General features: G+C 34.7%; 1 long non-coding RNA gene across 2 annotated transcripts in view; it reads right to left on the reverse strand.

The window, feature by feature from the left end:
- LOC118763500 overlaps positions 1-11,929 on the reverse strand; it is a 14,979-nt gene extending 3,050 nt beyond the window's left edge. The window contains exon 1 of one of the 2 annotated variants that reach the window (XR_004999259.1): positions 11,605-11,929. This is a non-coding gene — a long non-coding RNA (uncharacterized LOC118763500). Of the gene's footprint in view, positions 1-8,242; positions 8,319-11,604 lie in introns of those variants that run through there. The other variant, XR_004999260.1, reaches the window with a different exon arrangement.
- Between the last annotated feature and the right edge of the window lie 8,243 nt (positions 11,930-20,172).

Genomic DNA, 20,172 nt, shown 5'->3' on the forward strand with positions numbered 1-20,172 from the left:
ATAGGGAGACAGAAGATGAATAGACAAAGGTGCGGTTTTAAGTTGAGTAACTTTAAGTGCGCCTTCCAATATATACGTGTGTGCTTGTGAATGAAGTGTGTATGTGTCATAGGCTAACACACATTGACTTCAGTGGTGCGTGCATCTTTTAATTTATAGTCAAGTTAACACTATATCTAAAGAAACACACACACACGAGTTTGGGCTGAAAAGTTCTTTGCTTGCATATATTAATTACTACCAGAAATTTCTTTTAAAACTGAGAAAATTTGGCATCATGGTTTTATAAAGTACCTGTAGAAAAAGTAATTGGCTCCTGAAAACAATGATATAATTGCTGTGTGTGTGTGTGTGTGTGTGTGTGTGTGTGTGTGTGTGTGTATAATTCGTTTTGCAAGATTCTTGATGTGATATCGTGTGTTGAAACAGACATTGCTGTATTTGGGGATGGTCATGTTGCCAGTTTAGCCAATAAAAACACACGCACTATATATTTGGTGTTAATTTGTTTCAGCTTTATTTTATTTTTTTTACATTAATTGTATTTCAGCCAGTCTTTCCTTACTAACGATCAACCATTTTGTATTTTGTATTCCTATGTATGTGTTTTTATTTGCGTATGTGTATACCCTACGTGTGTCTATGTTTAGTAAGTGTGTGTGTGGGGGGCTGCCTATATTATCTGTATCCCCTATTTATACACGTTTAATTTGCTTTTATTTATTTTCTTCATGTGTTTATACCTACATATTTTTTCTCTATTCTTTCTTTTTTTGTATTTAATATAATTTATAGTTATTCATTTGTTTATCTGTGTATTATATTATATTATATTTTGTTCATATTGTTATCAGTTTATGGAGATCTTATTCTGTCATATGCTGTGGTGTGTTGGGTATGTGCGCTAGTGTTCCATTTCAGTTTCCTATTCAGGTTAGGTTTATCTTCTACTATGTTTGTAGCTTATGTAATTTGTCTAAGCGTTGCATCTATTCTAAGTGTCGAAAAGATTTTAACTTCTATGTTGCGAAGTGAGCTCCGGCGTGCTGGTACAGAACCGATGAGCTCTTCTCTTCCTTAAGTTCCCGCCAAAGTCATTAACCCACTCTCCTATGCTCCATGCTGTTTCCCCCACGTACGCCGTTGTCTTGTTACTGCACCGTCCTTCTGTACATCTTATACTATAGACTATATTTCTGGCTTTACAGTTTGTTTGTGGGCTAAATCTACATACAGCACTGTTCCTATCAGTACAGGGGTTTCTACTAAAACCGTAGGTTCTACCGATTAGGGATTTGATAGGGTTACCTGGCATTTCACCAACCTTAATTCTTAGCTTAAGATTGTCTAGGGCCCTTCTAAAGCGGTACGTCAGTTCGCCTCTAGGTGGGGTGTCGACGAACATGACACTCTTGTATTTGTGGCCCTCATACCATGAGTTGGTCTTCCCTATTTTCTTCTTAGTCCTTTCAATGGTGTTCCATGACTTGCTCCTATAGAGTCGATAAATCCCATTCCTATCGTTACGTATGATTATGGAAAGACTAGAACTCATCAAAAGTCAAGCTGAAAGGGTGAAACGAACGTTAATGGTGAATATAAAGAACAAAATCTACAAAGAACTAAGTGAACAAGAAAAACGCAGGCGCATATTATTAAAAGGAATTAGAAGCATCACCGCACGGACAGAGAGAACCACACTTATGGATATAATACATGTGAAGAACACACATATCATACACCAGTGCAATAAACATTTTAGAAAGAAATTCTCGTGGTTGAAACGTAAACAACAATACAAACTTGCAAAAACAGAAGTACCCCGATACAATAAACGGAATTATTATGGCAGCTGTTCCACTATCAGCGGAATTCAAGAAGGACACCGAAACGAACATCTATGGGGTAATAACAACTGACACAGATGAAAAGCCAGTACTTTAACTCCCATCAAAATATGCTGTCTATAATAAGGTAAATACTATCCGATGCATCTCTGAAATTGAAAAGACATTGGTGGAAACTGCCCCTATTCCTGGACGACCAGATTCCGCCAATGATGACGACACCATCCATAAAATGGAAGCCGCCATTTTGGAGGATCGCAGTATAACTAACCCAAGAGGTGAAGATAAGTGTAGCGTCCGTGGTAAAAATCATTCATGGCCATTTTCACATGCGGAAGTTGTTTGTATCATGGATTCTCAGGATGTTCAGACATTTTCAGATGCAGGAACGAGTCAATTGCTCTTTGAATCTTTTGGTAATGTCCGCCCCCCAACAAAAAACGAGAAGGAATTTTTCGTCAGACTTATCACATTCGAATGAAACATGTGTCCATCACTTTGATCATCTGCGATGTTTTCCTAAGTTCTGTTAGGTACCCCTCTCCCAGAACGTTCGTCAATATCAACATTTTTTCAGCCATCTTGGAAATGTGTTAACCACTCGTACACTTGTGTGCAGCACATACACTCTTCTCCATATATTTTCTGCAACTTTGCATAGGCCTCTGAGCAGGTATCGTCATCATAACTTTCTGCCATGGTCAATAGGACGATCACACGCTACACACCTTCCTTCCAGCACTGCTGTAAACAGCGAAGTGAGCCAGAACGTTAAAACTTAGTGCACATGCACATCAGAGTTCCAGGTCAATCCTTGCCTTGTGGTTTTACTCTGCATGCTTTAGCTTCGTTACTATACTTATTGATCAAACCTCGTATGTTTGTTCTTATATTGTAATAAAAACGGTTTTACATTATATTGAAGGATTAAGCAAAACTTTAGATAATATACAAATTTATTATCATTTAACAAGTCTGGCACTGACGATGACTTCGAAGATTAAGCCATCATTGGACTCCAATTCATTTAAGTTCCATTTGGCTTTATATAGACTTTGTTAAGTTCAAATCTTCCATAGTACCGGAATCTTTTGATTACAATTAAGCTGTATTATAATATGCAATGAAAAATATTATCATTATATATATATATATATATATATTATACATATATATATATATATATATATATATACAAACTTTAATTCAATATTACATACATAATAACTATAGCATGAGATATATATATATATATATATATATATATATATATATATATATATGGTGTATAAATGGAATTCATTTATAGTATATATAATTGATATATAACATATGATATAATATATATATATCTGTAATTACTACATATAGATACATACATACCCATATACATATATATATATATATATATATATATATATATATATATATATATGGTGTGTAATATGGGGATTTAGTTCACAGGTTATCTAAACGAATAGGTATGCTAGGTAAGCGTTGTAACAGATTACTAGGGCTCCAAAGCTATGCCCGAGATGGTAGTTATGGAGCCATTGCAGATGTTCGATATATCAATTATATATATCTATCAACTGGAACCCTTGTCGTCGTAACAGACGGAGTGCCATTTATACACACACACACACACACACACACACACACACCACACACACACATACATATATATATATATATATATATATATATATATATATATATATATAAACATGCATATAGTTATTTATGTATGTATAACCATAGTATTCATTCGGAAAGAATATGAACAGAAACCGAGTACCATGTGTTTACAAGTTGATTTTGGTGCGTACATAACCATGGGCAGACAGAGGTATTGTCACACTACTTGAATTTCACGCAGTGGAACATTGAGGAACTGTGAGTTTGAAGTGGCGTCGGACTAATGCACCAGTACTCTGCTGGTAATCATAATTTTAGCTGACTGTGATGGGGCATAGAATGAAGCCTGGTGCTAAAAAAAAGCAATACATAAGATTGTCCGGGAATTGAACCTAGGGTCTTATGATCTTAAACTCAGCAAATTAACTACTAACCCTCGTGTCATCACATATGTTTCTAGCAGACAGGTGCCCAGTACTGAGGAAGGCTAAATCTCTGACACCAGTTCTGGTCTACTGGTCTTGTAACCGCTGAGTATGAGGGGTTCCCTCCCTTGCTTGCAGTATATAGGACACGAGTATTGTCATTAACCACTTGGAGGAGGTGTCCTGCTGGGGTTGTAAAAACATGGTACTCGGTTTCTGTTCATATTCTTTTCCCAACGAATACTATAGTTATGCATACATAAATAAATACACGAATACTTGTTATATATATATATATATATATATATATATATATATAAGTGGCACTCTATCGGTTACGGTGACGAGGGTTCCAGTTGATCCGATTAACGGAACAGCCTGCTCGTGAAATTAACCTGCAAGTGGTTGACCACTCCACATACATTAATTTATGGGAAGGTAAACACACCTACACCTGTTGCCAAGCAGTGGTGAAGATCACACACACACGTGTATATATATACAACAGTCTTCATTCAATTTGTAGATCCACTGCTAAGTCTTTGGTCGGCTCGAGGCTATAGTAGAAGACACTTCCACAGAATCCAGAACCCTGTGATTGGGAATTAAACTCTTTACCACCACGGCCACCAGCTTCTCTCTGTCTCTCCCCTTTTTTTCTGTATACATACATACATACATACATACATACATACATACATACATACATACATACATATATATATATATATAATATATATATATATATATATAATATATATATATATATATATATACATATACATATACATATAACGTGATGGTAAGATATACTCATACATACATACAGACATATATATATATATATATACTTACACACACATACATACAAATATCTGCACACATGCATACATACGCATGCATGCGTGCAGATATTTGTATGTATGTATGTGTGTATTAACGAAAGAAATATCCAATACTTGATTTAGAGTTTAGATAACAAACTTAACTTTACTAATGTAAAATCTTAGATGCTGAAATGGTTTCTGATTGAGCTTACATGCAAACAATATAGTTGTGTGAGTGCATGTGTGTGTGTGCTTGTATATACCTATATATACATGTGTGCATGTGAGCACGTGTGTATGCATGTCCGTCTATGCATTTATAACTCTCTATGCGTTTGAACCTTATTATTGAATGTTCGCATTCCCTGTCCACAATTTCCTGTAATTGGAGTTTCAATGGAAATGTACGCAAATTCTTCCGCAAAATTAATTTCATAGGCTGGAAGCTGTAATCAAATTTTGAATCACCTCTCCTTAGAAAGGAAAGGCGATAAGTTCCATTGAAAAGATATATAGTCCGATGGATAACAATTTCAATTTTCAAAGGTCTCGTGAAATAAGACTAGTATAAATAATTTACATTGATGTAGATTTTAAAATATCGACGCTATTTGATGTGATATAGTAACTTACTGAAACAAAATACGAAAAATAAGGCACTGATTGACGATTGAGTAAATTGTTATATAATGGCAACGCCCATATCTTACTGTCTTCGAATCTGGAGAAAAATTTGGCGAAGGACTCCAGGAATCATAGTTTGTTATAGATTACAATTTCTCGGAATTGTTCAAATGGTTTCTAGTCATGTCTTACGCATCTTTTTGCATATCAGAAAATATATTATGTATAAAGCCTGCCTTTATTTAGACACTATGGTATGATTCGATGGACATTATGCTAAGCCACTATTTCTAGCAGGATGAATATCTTAAAAGATATTCCATGGTTTTGATTGCAGTAATATGAGTGAACTCACCAAGGACTCCCACACGTGCTTCAAATTCTTGAAAGTGGATCGAGTTTAGTAAAGTTACCTGGGGCTCTGAGTGGTGGTGTTAAACTTTAAGGCTGCTTAAGTGTCTAACTAATCATCAATTTCAGTAAATAATGATCAATATAAAAGGGAACTAAATTATTTGAAAAATGAAAATATTACTTGCACAAAATCAAAAGAAAATATACACCCAAGACGAAATATAGACAATGCTGCTTTCAGGTATATTAATATATGGCATGAAATGATGGTTCCAGCCTGGAAATGAAGGACAGAATGCCATTTGGAGTGGGACAGATATAACACAAGAAAAAAAAACAAAAAAAAAACAGAAGAAAAAATATTCCGGCAAGAGTATTTCGTAATATTGAATGGGAGGAATGTGTGGTGGAAAATGTAGAGTTGGAAATTTAGTGAATATACACAGTATCAGATATTGTGTAGATTGGAGCCAAAATGTCTATTGGCAGCCGTGTATGAGGTTCTTTCATGCCCGAATGATATGACATGGTGGTTTTGAAATGTTTGGTGATTTCGTTCCGGGGGTTACATATTAGTGAAGTTGTATCTGGCAATATGGAAGGTATCAAAATCTTGAGTAATCTGTTGCAGTAAATATGTAATATATCATAATCCAATTCCAGCGATGAGAAACGAGACCAATTTTCAGCCTGCTGCTTCCCACATGCCAGGCGCAAGAGAGCACTATGAAGATGAGATAAACGTCAAGCAACCTCTAGAAATCTGGTTGCACTAATTATTGGAAGGTATGGATGGATTGTGAAAGCACTTGCATTTCCAAATTATATTGAAGAAACACAGCAAAGCAACCCCATGGCAAAACGTGACTTGAGAAAGAAATTCGGTTAACCTTGCCATTAGAAGAAAATATGGAGAGAATACAATAAAAAAGTGGCTTCAGATATCTGAAATATAAGAAAAAGTATCAGAAACATAGGGAAGTGTGGGCAGCAGATGGATGGATATGCGCTGCATCATGTGAAGGTGCGATAATGTGCGTTTTAGCTTGATCAGCAATGACTTAGCAAGCTGACATTAGATTTGAATGTAATGGAAGATCAATGATTGACAATCCACAGAGGGAAATAGATAACTCCTCATTGTGGATGTGACGAAGGCTTGATAGAAAAGACCAAAGCTAAGAGCGAATAAGTTTTCTGCCAGTTATATATATAAAGAAGAAGTTATCATTGTATGGAGTGTCTGTAGCTTGGTGCGAATAAGCCATTGATCATGAGAGGAAAGAACAAGCTTGCTGTGATGTGGGCCAAATTTGTTCGCAAAGATTAACTCGGTAGCGTCAATGTTGTTACACAATGCTGTAGGAAATTACCTAAATCGTGAGTATCGCTAGTTTAGAGCAACGAAATTGCTGTCATGCAGTGCAATCTACAGTTCCTCCACCCACACATATATCATTCAGTGTGTATACATATCTGTGTGCGTACATATAAATACACTTGCTTATATATTTTATTCATTTTTACATACACACACACATGCACACTCCCCCCACACACACATCCTCACACACACACGCACGCACACGAACGAGAGACAGGTTGGGCTGAAGTTTCAGTGTAAAACTTTCATTTGCAGCAGTCATATATTTGTATATGTTATACAGAATAGTGAGCTATGTTCCATACTAGCAATAGAAAAGTTACTTTAACACAAAAGCTTCATCAGATGATCAGTGTGATATCTATCAGATCCAATATGGCAGATACACTAACTATAAGAAAAATATCAACGTACACGCGCGCAAACAGTCATTGGTACACACAGGCACATAAAACATGTATATATATATATGTATGCATCTCTGCGCGCACACACACACATACATATGCACATACACACACAAATTCATATACGGATGTATATGCCTATATATATTTATGCATCACTTTACATTATATATTTAAATATATATATATATATATTATATATATACATGTACATACATACATACACACACCACACACACATATATATATATATAATATATATATATATATATTATATATATATATATATATATATATATATGACACACAAGCACGTGCATATATATCCATCTTTGTGTGTTTGCGTGAGTGTGTGTTAGTCTGTGTGCATATGTGGCTGTGTGTGAGTATGTATGTGTGTATTTATATATGTATATAAAAAATAATTCTGAATTAAATATACGAAAAAAAAATACTATGCAACAAATAATAAAGATTTCCTTCTTTTCTTTTTTCTTTTTCTTCTTTGTGGGTAGGAATCTTACTTCTTGATTTGTTTTGCTTCCTTTCTCGATGTATAAGTTGTTAAGTTTTAAGTGTTACGGAAAGACATTCCAGTAGGTCGGCCAATCTAACTAATAAGACAACAACACAAATAAAAAAGAAAAATAAAGGTGGAAGACAGCTGGTAAAACATCGATTTCAATAGGCTGACAGAAGAGAAAGAAGTGTTTCTAAAAACCAGCAAATAACTCACCTCAGGCATATGGTATTGATCAAAGGTGAGAAGAGCGAGAGAATCAATTATTGGCAAAGTCTTGGAGTATCCAGAAGAGATAAAGCAAAATCAAAAACCGAAAAATAAAAGAAAGAAGGAAAAAGAAAAAAAAGAAACCAGAAAGCAAAAATAGTGTGCAAAATAAAGCGAAAAATAAGGGGGGAAATATAAAATGAAGAGAATTAAACTACAAAAACTACCGAAAACAAAAGCAACATATTAATTCTGGATGTGTAGATTAACAAAGTCGGGTGATACATAAATACAAACCTATATATATACAGATACAGATATATATATGTATATATATATGCATATATATATAAACATATATATGTATATGTATACGTATATACATACATACATATATATATATATATATATATATATATATATATACTTAGATATATATATACACACATATATATATATATATATATAAATACAAACCTATATGTATATACACACACACATATATATATATACAATATACAGATATATATATATATGCATATATATATACATATAAAAATATATACAAATATATGTATATGTATACGTATATATATATATATATATATATATATATATATATATAGATACATATATATACATACAAACACACATATATATGATATATATATATATATACATATATTTGTTTAGACACGTTTTTATACGTGTATATACATATATGCGTATATATATGTAAATATATATGTGTGTGTATGTGTGTACGTGTATTTTTGTGTATGTGTGTATGTATACGTATGTTTGCTTATGTATATGTGTGTGTATATAATGTTATATGTACATCAATCCATATACTTTTCCACATACAAATACACACAGAAACGCATGTAAGCACAAAGGGATTCTATAGTGCAGTGTGTCTCTGTGGCAGCGAGGAAATGTTCTTACTTGAATGTATATACACGCACCCAATTGTATGAAACTATCAAATGATTTATCCTTTTCCTTTCACAAACTCACACACCTGCGCACGCACTTCACAACTCACTCACACAAGCACACATATCCACTCACTTTCACACCCACACACCCACAGACGTACACACACACACACACACACACACACACACACACACACACACACACACACACACACACACACACACACACACACACACACACACACACACATATATATATATATATATATATATATATACAAGCAGGAGCCCTGACGCGTGTGCGGACATATATTTCCTATATACTTCATCTCGAAATAGTTATTTCAATACTTGTCTTACATAACAAATTACATGCACTTGTACATACATACACTCACGCACACAAATATATATTTGTGTGAGTATGTGTGTGCGTGTATCTATGTGTGTGTTTACATATATGTACATATCTGTATATGTATAAATGCATATATATATATACCTGAAAATATGCATATATGTGTGTATACACCTCTCCATGTTTCTCTCTCTCACTCTCTCTCTCTCTCTCTCCCTCTCTTTGTATATATATACACATACACAACACAGAAACATATAAATATATATACAGATACACACACACACACACACACACATATATATATATATATACGTATACATATACATTCATACGTATGCACATAGACACACACACACACACACACACACATATATATATATATATGAGTTATTACGTCTTTGATCTAATACCCATACATCAATGCTAATCTCCCAGTCTATTTCTTATAGATGAAGTTGACACTAAGATTTGAAACTATTATTCTTGTGTCTGAGGATCAGAAATTTCAGCATCTGGTATTGTGTTGGTAGGCTTTGAATTTAATTCCATTTGATACGTACTATTGATATAAAAACTATTGATTAACCCGTAGCATTATATATACATAATACATACATACATACATGTACACATGCATGCATGCATGCATACATACATAGATATTCATACAGGCATGTATTCACACCGATAGACAGAGAGACACTCTGATACACATGTATACGTACGTGTGTGTATGTGTGTGTGTGTGTGTGTGTGTCTGTCATCCTGTCTGTCTTTGTGTATATATGTGTGCGTGTTCTTTGGAGATGTATGTGCAGCGCAGCAATAATCAAATCTTTTTAAATCGTATCTTTCTTTTCTGCAAAACAATTCTAAACGTAAACTTTAGATACTGTAGGTCTTTATGTACAAAAAGATGGAATATGCCGGATGAATGTTTTCTTTATAAATCTAAACAGTTAAAATAGATTTCGAGAAAATAAATTTTTGCCCGTAACTTATTCATAGGTTCAGAAGGCTGATTTCATGTAATATGTCGTGTACATATTCCCTTCTGAGACGAGACGCCGGTCTATCACATGATTATCCATATCTACCAGGTGAGTAGATTGGGGAGGAACGGGAAATGGAGTCTTTTGCTGAAGAACACAGCACATTGCCTGGTATCCATATAGAAACCACAATCTTCCAATCCTGAGAACATCATCCTAATCAAAATCTTCCAATCCTGAGAACAACACCCTAACCACTAAACCACATTCCAGCGACCCTTGACTTACAACCAAATATTATCGGATCAATTTTGCAATGGTGCCTGTGGTAATGTTGATCTAAAGTATGCTGCATATCAATTGTTTGCTAAAATTCAGCAGTGAAAGAGATTCTGCTTTATTTGTCGAGGGTGGGTTTATAAGTTTCTCCTCCTACATTATATCTACGAATATATTACAACTCTTTAAACTCTGTGAATTTCAAACTCATGGCACACAGTTGCGTCAGGCATAGCAACTTCAGGACAACGATTTCAGAAAGTTATTTTATAATAATTGGCTTGAAAGTGCCATTCGTAATATTCTGAATTACATGATATTGTTAACGCATATATTAAATTCATGGTAATAGTCAGTCACGTTTTTAATGACACTATATTGACAGCGAGGAATTTGATCGATAGACTTCCCTACCCAATCAGTTGAGCGCCGTGTGTGTTAGAACATAATTCTCATGCCGAATGTTTACTCTTAGTTCACATTTTTCTCATATTTCCTATTCTGACAATCTACTGAAGACAAGTTCTGAAAGAAAGCTTTCCTCTCAAATGAATAAGGCACCTTGCAATCTCTGGAGATTTCATAGACTTAGCATATATCTGAGCACTGACACAAAATGCATATCATAATTCAAAATGTAGCTTTATAGAGCAGATTCCATTCCAGTCAATAATAAATGTTCTTGTTTTAGGAATTACGAGCGTAAATGCTCTCATTTACTGTAAAAGTCAGTAGGAATCGCTACCGTTAACAAATGGTAGTTTAGTAGTGAAGTGAGAGACATTGGCTACTTACATTCAGTTTTTCAGTGTCAACTTCCTTCCGACTCTTAATGTCATTGTCTTTGTCACTTTGCCTTCTTTACAGGAAAGCTCAGAGTGATTTAGATTGTAAATTATTGAACCGCACAATAATTCGAGCGACAAATGTTCGCTATCCCGGTCTTGTATCTATCATTGATGAGATACAATATCACACACCCAGGAAGGGAACTTCTATATGTTTGCTCATTCTACTATAAACAGCATCCTGCGAACTTCTAATTTCTCTTTATCTTCTTATGGATCAAACACATTAGATGAAATAGCCAGGAGCACATTTGTTGATGACTGGAATGATTTTTGTTCATAAGACCGTCTGAATAGGAGAAAAATGTTGGCATAGAAGACGACGTCGATGACGCTGACGATGAAGATGACGGCGACGATGATGATGATAATGATGATGGTGATGATGATAATGACAACGATGACGATGACAACTACGACGGCGACGAATACCACGACGTAGAAGAAGAAGAAGAAGAATAGCAGCAGAAAAACAATAACACCAACATAAACAACGTCAATAACAATAACAGGGGCAAGTACAAATACAACGAAATAATCCCATCTACTTATCCTTATTTATCTTCGTTTTTGTAATGTTCTGGTATTCGGTTAATTTGGCAGGCTTTATCTTGGTTTTAGAGACGTGCTTTACCATAGCCATCTTCACTTTATTACTTATGTTGAACCAGAGGTTAATCGTGATAAAGCAAACCCATAAGGAAACCCATTTCAGACGTGACCATTCACTTTTTCTGAGGTTATATTATCTAATGAAACCTATTTTTCAGAATGTGAAGTATGATTTGAGGGAAATTTGAATGCTATTTCTCACAGGTCAAGCGAAACATGTCCGCGTTGGACATTGCGTTGATGTTGTAGTTTAGCGAAAGGTAAGCACCGATCTAACAGCACCCTGGTGATATACATTTCATTCAAGATTTCCATTCAAGATCTCCCGGTCTTCTTAAGGGCATTTAATAGTACATTATGAACTGTGTTCTCTTTTTTAAGTCCGTCACCAGCTGGTGTTTATTTAGCCTTTGGCGTATAGGTATCCTATTTAGATAAATGAAACCTAGAACTGATAGCCACCCTAACGAGTCAGAACTGTGGTAGTGTCTGGTTAAATGAGTTTCAAGGCTTGAGGCAAAGCTTAAGTTTCGTTAACCCATTGAGCAGATGCCTATATATACTTTAGAGAAATAAAAAATACTGTTCTCGATTTTATGCCGAAAGCAATTGAATCGAAACTTCTATCAATATTCTCTTTACTCTTTACTCTTTACTTGTTTCATTCATTTGACTGTGACCATGCTGGAGCACCGCCTTTAGTCGAACAAATCGCCCCAGGCCTTATTATTTGTAAGCTTAGTACTTATTCGATCGGTTCCTTATGGAGAACGGGGACGTAGCCACACCGGCATCGGTTGTCAAGCGATGTTGGGGGGACAAACACAGACACACAAATGTATACACACACACACATACATATATATATATATACGACGGGCACACACGCATACATGCATACATACATACATACATACATACATACATACATACATACATACATACATACATACATATATATACATATATATATATGTATGGTCTATCATTAAAAACGCAGAAACGATGCATCGTCTAAAAGATGAATTAGGGTAAACGTTTTTAATTTTTCACCTATTTCCGAATTACATTACTTGGAGGTTGGAGTTATGGCTGCTCTGTCTAGTGGAAGAATGGCCTGTTAAGGCCATTCCTAAATTGTTATATATTTACATTTTAGTCTCATGACTATTTTTCTTTTCCACTGGGCCGCTGGTAGTGATAAATTTCTATCGAATTTTTTACTACCCTAAATTGATTAATTGATTATTTTCTGACTAATTCTGAGATTGAATCGGCAGTTTATATTTGCTGCTGATAAGGTTGGCGCGATTGCGCTGGTCTTCGACAATTTTAAGACAGATATTCCAGAGGCTTCAATGCAGTAGCCTCGTGTATATTTGCCTCTACCAAAGGTTTCTTTACTGACGAAGCGTGACCTATGGTAGATTAGCTTAATTTAATTTAATTAAGCTGGTCTATCATTAAAAACGCAGAAACGATGCATCGTCTAAAAGATGAATTAGGGTAAACGTTTTTAGTTTTTCACCTATTTCCGAATTACATTACTTGGCGGTTGGAGTTATGGCTGCTCTGTCTAGTGGACGAATGGCCTGTTAAGGCCATTCCTAAATTGTTATATATATATATATATATATTATATAAAAGGGCTTAGTAAAATAAATTACTTTGCCACATACTGAACTCATTAGAAATAGTAGCTAAAAAAACTTTTTTAAAACTATTTCTAATACTTAAAAAAAATCTCTCTCATATAGTGTTTGCTCAATTCAACTCACGAAAGTATTGGGGTAAAGACATTAAAAAATCAAATGCAAAGGTTATTTGAGAACGTACGTTTCTAGATTAGTCAACTCGACATTTCTTTCTCAGCTCAGAACTCCTTGGTTTGGATTTGAAAACACTGAAAGTGGGAGCATACCCTTTCGGCTTCTTATCGCTTCTAAAGATCTGCTCGAACTATCAGTGCCAGCAAACTCAAAATATGCAAGCGAAGAATTTCTGCTCTCCCCTTTCCACCAGCGTGGGTTAAAATCAGCAAACACTATGCTTTTTCGGTAAAATCCGAAGCATTAAATAGAGAGAGATGAATTACCCCCATACTTTCGTGAGTTGAATTGAGCAAACACTATATGAGAGAGATTTTCTTTAAGTATTAGAAATAGTTTTAAAAAAGATTTTTTTAGCTACTATTTCTAATGAGTTCAGTATGTGGCAAAGTAATTTATTTTACTAAGCCCTTTTATATAATGTAATAATTTGAATTCGCCTTAAATGGTCCCTTTGCATACTGAATACTTGGTGAAATTGATTAATAATTAATTAATTTTACCCTTAATTGTTGAAATTATATATATATATATATATATATGTGTGTGTGTGTGTGTATGTGTGTGTGTGTGTGTGTGTAACATCAAAGAAGAACCTACATCTTATCCCTTTTACAATACGTTGTATTCTTTCAGATGTTTAGTCATGGGAAAGACAATGATTGTGAGTCTTTGTAGAGCTTCTGAGACTAGTAGGGAAGGAAAGAAGAGCGCATTCTTAAATTGGAGACATTGCTCAAATGCTTGCTATAGGATGAACTCAAAGCCATCAGGAGGCAGTATTGAATCGAGAGACGAGTTAAAATCTACAAGCCATGTAAGCTAAGCTACAGCAGGATTCGAACTCATAATGAAAAGGTCCGAAACAAATACTCGACGCTTCCGGTCAAACTTTGTTATATTTCCGCCATGACACTTCTTTGGTACAGATTTTATCGGCCTCGTAGCGATGTATGGTAAAATTGATCTCCTCGAAATTTGAACTCATGTAGCGAAGAGCCGAAGCAAATACCGGGAAGTATCATATCCATTGTACCGACTGATATGCGTTCCTCGAAATTGCTGGCATTGTGCCTGAATAAGGGACAACATTACGTTGCGACTAAGTGTATGTCCGTCTGTCTCCACACTTAATCCTGTCATACTCACTTATAAATTTAATCTTACAATCGGTTTAACGCGACGACTTGATCTCTGGATATTTTCAGCAGAATATATTCTCTTGCAAGAATTCGTCCTCCTGATTTTCAGTGCATCCGATGGCCTTGATAAATGTCCTGTTTGGTTCAGCCATAAAAAATCTTTAAAACAAAGAAATCTATTAAGGTATGCCGCAAGAAGGCGAAGAAGGAAACAGTTTGGTCATGCAGTTTCGAATCCATGTTTAAAATATCTCACTTTGGAGAAAGTAACAATTCTGTAAGAGAAGTTTTGACAACTTCAAGAGAGTTCGAAACATATCAGCAATTTACCAGTAAACAAAACACTGACATGTAACCATATAATCATAAATTCTGTAACATATAAATATAAGCAACTCAGTGTAGCTCCATAGAATAATAAAATGATTTTGTTAAAAATTGAGCAGTATATATCTAATACATACAAGAGAGACATACCACAAATGGCTGTTTCATTTCTCAGACAATTTGAAAACAAGAAAAATATTCTACTATGTCGTCATCGCCATTACGTGTTTAATAAGATAAATTAAATCATTGCTTTTTTTATCTTTTAAACTATCAATTTTGAAATATTTCAAAATTAACGACAATATAAGCCATCAGACTACCGAATCTTTCTTTTTGAATGCTAACCAACTCCAATCTAATTAATTTAAGTTAGTTTAAGTTAGACAACTTAGATTTCATGAAATTATATTTGGTTACAGTAGATAGATTCGATGAAGTTTTGTTAGCATATATTGGTTTCAAATTTTGGTCCAAGTCCAGCAGTTTTGTTGAAGGTGGGGCTAAATCAATGTAATCTATCCTAGCGCTGAACTGGTACTCGTTTTATCGACACTGAAGGGATGAAAGTCAACCTCGGCGGAATATGAACGAAGACGGTAACGACGGACGAAATACCGCTAAGCAGAGATACTAGGTGTAAAGGCTTTCTTGTTTTACGTATAAACCTCAACCGAGGCTCATTCTGTATAGAAAACCCTGGGATTCCAAGCGAAACCACAAAATTGCTTACACCTACAAGTTCATAACGTTGATTTCTTTAACAAGTAGAAGTTGAATATTGGGAATAATGGCAGAATTGAACTCCCTATATCGCTGGTGAAGAATGAGCAATGATGAAGAGCAAAAGCAGTTCTAGCTGTAATTGAACTCAATACAAAACCCTTTAGTTCGATAGGAATTAATATAGAAAATATAGTAAAAGAAACAAATGGATATTTCTGTCATTGATAAGGTAAGAGGCAGTCAAGTTCTGATGTCAACATAACATACTATTTTCTTTAATTTTGGCCTTGTAATTATGTTAGAATTACGTTATCTTTGGTATTTAGTGATTTTTCTTTATACAAACTCAAAGCCAGCGATGGTCGAGTTCACGAATTATGCCCATGTCAATAATTAAACGGACATGTCTTTCCCACAAATTTTATAATCTTGGGTAATCTAAAAACAAGTAACCCACCATTCCAAAGAACTTCATACATCACTAATTTATCAGCACCACTTTAAAAATTCCTTTTTTTCAAACCTCGGATCGGCATGTTAAAGAATAGATCCAACCTTTCCTCTACGTGTCTTACGTTTGTGGAATATTGAACAAAAAAGCCAGTAGAAAGTTAACACCGGTAAACATTCTATCATTTCTTCAACATCTGTTTTCCATTTGCATTTGAAAAAATAGTCAAAGTTGCCTTTCTTCAATATTTGTTCTCCATTTGCATTGGAAAAGTTGCTTATATATAATTGTATTTGCAATCTTGGTCTATATTATTTAATGAAACGGACGTAAGTGAAGTGTTAATTTTCTGTTTTCAATTGTTTCTTGAAGCTACGCAATGTAAGAAAATACAGAAGAAAAGCAATGCAGGTTAGCAGCACTAACGAAAACGATTAATTTGATAAAAAATTAGGTGACATTATAGTGTGTAATCTATATTTTCTGTTAGACATAGTAGCAAGAGAATACAGTAACCCCTTGACTATCACGGGTGTTACGTTCCCAATCCCTACGCGTTCGGTGAAAATCTGCGAAGTAGAAACAGTAATGTACTGTATATATATGTTAAATTACTTTTATAATTTGTATATATTCATTTTATTATAAATACAAAGCACCACCATGGAATAATCGACGTAAGCTTAAATAATAAACCGCGATAGGTGAACCGCGATATGACGAGGAATTACTATATTTTTAAAGTTATGCGTCGTGTGAAGAGTAACACTCTAGTACATGTATAATGTACAATGAAAGGGTTATACCGAAATTTAGGCAAAAATATGCAAAACTGTTGTATTATTGACACATGTAGTGTAAGCTCTACAGTCTATCGCGTAACTCTATCTCTATAGAAAGGTATTACTCGACAGTGTCCGCATCTGAATCAATGCATTTCATTCAGCGATGAAAGCGACTTTCCAAAACTCTTTCATAAAATCTGATGTTTCGTTTCGTGTCGTCATGATTTTGCCACCCTTGTACACTTTATCAGCTGGATTTCGAAGAGCGCTAGATCTGTTATATACGATGGATGGGGATCAATGACCAGTCCAATTTTTGGCTATTGTTGCCAAAGTTGTATATTGTTTCACGTTATTGTGGAGAACGCGAACCGTTTCAACATCCTTCTTTATTCTCATTTTCTTCATGGCTTCGAAAATCCCCTCGTTTCTTTTTCTCCTCTCTCCCAAGTTTCGCTCATACGATGATGCAAACAGCAGTAAAGAGGCTGAGGTGCAGCTTGGAATAAACTTAAATTTTAATGTAATGTGTGTTTGTTATTTATAAAATATATTTATTAAAAGCTACGTTTACTTTTGTTAAAATGTATTACGTAAAGGAGGAGTAAATCAAATAATAGGAAACGCTTGATATTGAAGAGATGTTGTCAGACAGTGACGTAGGTTATTTTTAGCCTTGGTGCTGATGACATTGGTGGTCATAATAGGAAATGGAGAAAAATAAAGAGAGAGAATGAAAGAGAAAGAGAGAGAGAGAGAGAGAGAGAGAGAGAGAGAGAGTGTGTGTGTGTGTGTGTGCAAGGACATTAGATAGAAGATTGTAAGGAATGAGGTCACTGTTACGTCACAGCATCTTTATTAACGCCATTCTGCCATTGTACATCCCATTTATTGAATAATCTGTTCAGCTATTGCGTCATCAATGGATATTTACCCGTAATGCCTTGAGTGGTTATTTTTCATGTGTAAATTTTTATCGTTTGATATATATATATATTGCAATAAGAATATAGAGAATTAGATAATTTCAATGTATAAATATCAATGCTTCGACATTTTCTTTCTCGTGCAATTATATAATTTTGGCTATTTTCGAAGAATAGTTTATTTACGTTCTAGAGTGATTTGGCTTATCTTTATAATCCAATCCACTCGAATTGAGTTTCAAACTGTATTGTTTTACCGCATAAAAAAATAAGGAGATTCTCTAGATTTTTTAATGAATTTTGTGAACAATCTTGATGTTTCAGTTCTCAGCCTTCAATCAGATATGTCCTGATGCACGAAAACATTATATTTTAAATCCGTGTGTATAAGATGATTTTTTAAATGATTTATCCTATATTGTATTACATTAATCAAATATATTTATTTTCCATGCATGTAATTCCTTTTGTAATTAATGTTCCAGTCTTTCATCACTTACATATTATATGTCATAATGCATGAAAAAGGAAAATATTAAAGTTTCGCTGTGCCAGCGAAAACAATTCTACCAATAATACACATGAGAAACGTCACTGCCCAAATCTTATGTCAGTTGCTATCATGCTATAGTATGCTTCTTTATCACAGCAGTAATAATGTAATTATTGAAATTCTAATACTGTACATAAATTGATAGGGTTCAGGCTTCAAAAGTTTGGCCGTGCACGTACATAACTGCAATTATTTTACAAGCTTGTACGTATTTTCTCAATGCGTATTTGACGAATAGGTATGTTGCAGTATATCCACAAGCACTGGCAAGTTGTGGTTGAGAGGTAGGAAGATTGATTCTCACCCATATAGTTCTGGGTTCAGTCCCACTGCGTGGCACTGCTGTCAAGCATCTTTTAATATATACCCAGGTCGACCAAAGCCTGGTGATTTGGCATTAGAAACAAGCCCGTCCAATAGGTACATGTGAGTGTATGTGTGCGTTTGTATCCGCTTGTTTGTCCCTATGACTACTTGGCAACCAGTGTTTGAATACGTAAGCTAGCGCTTCGGCAAAAAGTCCAATAAAATAAGTGCCTGGCTTTAAAAAAATGTACTGTTGTCGATTTGTTCAACTAAACCTTTAAAGGAGCTACCCCAGCATGGCCGCTGTCCAGTGACCGAAGTAAGTCAATGGTTAAAAGATAAAAGATTCATACATAGACATATATGTGTATATGTGAGTGTGTGCGTACAAAGAGCTGTTTATGCCTGTTGACATATGCAACATCAGCGAAATCAAAGACGCTCCAACATTCGATTATGATATTCACATGTAGTCATGTTGATTTCATGATTAGAGAAGGCCTCAGTAGGGCAAAAGCTGCACTATCGCTGATTGAATGACACGCATTGCTCTACTGTTATCTTTACAGGCTCCAGAAGAATGCAAATTCTAAATGAGAAGGATTGGAACGCAGAAGGTAGAGGTACAAAAATAAATAATCAAATAAATAAATGGAGATAAAAAGAAAAAAAATCATAATGTGCTGCCTTAGTGTTTTTCCCGATTCACCCCCACACTGTTTAACAGCAGCAATTAGATAAAAATTAAAAGCAACAACAGCTCTGCGATAACATTAAGGCAACGTTATTAATAACAATGATAACAGCAACAGCGACGATAATGACAATATTGACAATAGCTATAACAAGAGGTAGAGA

This window comes from Octopus sinensis, linkage group LG5, assembly GCF_006345805.1.
Source record: "Octopus sinensis linkage group LG5, ASM634580v1, whole genome shotgun sequence".
Classification (NCBI taxonomy): Eukaryota; Metazoa; Mollusca; class Cephalopoda; order Octopoda; family Octopodidae; genus Octopus; species Octopus sinensis.